Source organism: Nannospalax galili, unplaced genomic scaffold, assembly GCF_000622305.1.
Source record: "Nannospalax galili isolate Female #2095 unplaced genomic scaffold, S.galili_v1.0 scaffold1210, whole genome shotgun sequence".
NCBI lineage: Eukaryota > Metazoa > Chordata > Mammalia > Rodentia > Spalacidae > Nannospalax > Nannospalax galili.
In genome coordinates, this window is record NW_008328216.1 from 56,980 (window position 1) to 59,001 (window position 2,022).

Below are 2,022 nucleotides of genomic sequence, written 5' to 3' on the forward strand. Positions count from 1 at the left end.
AGCAATACAGAGAGTGGAAGAAAAGAATGACTATACCCAAGGGGTTACAGAAAGAAACTTAATGAAGTTATAACTATGGAAATGCACAGCTACACCAAGAATGAAAAAAGAAATAAAAATGACAGGATTCAATACACACCTTTCGTTAATAACTTTAAATATTAACAGACTGAACTCCCCAGTCAAAAAACAGACTAGGTGAATGGATTAAGAACCAAAACCCATCTTTTTGTTGTCTGCAAGAAACTCATCTCACTCTCAAGGACAGGCACTGTTTTAAGGTGAACAGATGGGAAAAAATATACCAAGTGAATGGTACTAAGAAAAAAGCAGGCATTGCAATTCTAATATCTGACAAAATAGACTTTAAAACTAATCAGAAGAGATAAAGAGGGCCACTTCATTCTGATCAAAGCAACCATAAATCAAGAAAATATTACAATCATGAACATATAGTCACCAAACTCTGGTGCACCCAACATCATAAAAACAATACTACAGGACTTTAAGACCCAGATTAATTCCAACTCATGAATGGTAGGGGACTTTAATACCCCACTGTCTCCATTAGATAGGTCAACAGGGCAGAGAGTTAACAGAGAGACATCTGAATTAAACAATACCATATATCAAATGGACTTAACAGACATCTACTGAGTATTCCACCCAAGCACCAAAGGACATACTTTCCACTCAGCATCCCATGGAACCGTCTCCAAAATTGACTATATACTGGGGCACAAAACAAACCTCAACAAATACAAAAAGATTGAAATAATTCCGTGCATTCCATCAGACCACAATGCAGTAAAGCTTACAATCAACACCCGAAGAAGCCCTAATCACATGAACACATGGAGATTAAACATAGCTCTCCTAAATGATGAATAGGTCAAAAGAGAAATTAAGAAAGAAATAAAAGTATTCCTGGAACTAAATGAAAAAGACAGTACAACACAATAAAACCTCTGGGACATGCTGAAAGCGGTTCTTAGAGGGAAGTTTATAGCTCTAAGTGCCTACATAAAAAAATTGGAAAGCACACAAATAAATGACTTAACATTGCAAGTCAAGACACTTGAAAAGCAACAACAAATGCAACCCAAACCCAGCAGACAAGAATAAATAACAAAAATCAGAACAGAAATAAAAGAAACAAAGAAAACAATACAAAGAATTAATGAATCCAAGAGCTGGTTCTTTGAAAAAATGAACAAGATTGACAGACTGCTATCCCAGTTAACCAAAAGAAAGAAAGAGCACCTCCAAATCAACAAAATCAGAGATGAAAGGGGAAACATCACAACAGACAGTAGAAAGATACAGAACATTATAAGGGAATACTTTAAAAACCTATATGCTCCTAAATTTGAAAACCTAAAAGAAATGGATGCATATCTAAAGGCATGGGAACCACCAAAACTAAACCAAGAAGAGATTAACAGCTTAAACAGACCCATAACACAAAAAGAAATTGAAACAGTAATACAAAACCTCCCAACTAAAAAAAGCTCAGGACCAGATGGATTTACAGCATAAGTAGTATTGGATGTAAATATTCTTGTCTATTTAAAGAAGATTTACATCCAATACTACTTAATTTATTCAAAAAGATAGAAATGGAGGGAAATTCCTTCTATGAAGCCAGCATCACCCTAATACCAAAGCCAGGTAAGGATGCAACCAAAAAAGAAAAACTGTAGACCCATATCCTTAATGAACATGGATGCAAAAATTCTCAACAAGATACTTGCAAACCACATACAGACACACATCAAAAAGATCATCCACCACGATCAAGTCAGCTTTATCCCAGAGATGCAGGGATGCTTCAACATACATAAGTGAATAAACATCATAAATCATATAAATGGACTCAAAGACAAGAACCACATGGTCCTCTCAATAGATGCAGAGAAAGCCTTTGACAAAATTCAACTGCATTTATGGTCAAACTCCTAGAGGGAATTGGACTGGAGGGAACATACCTCAACATAATTAAAGCCATATATAACAAACCCA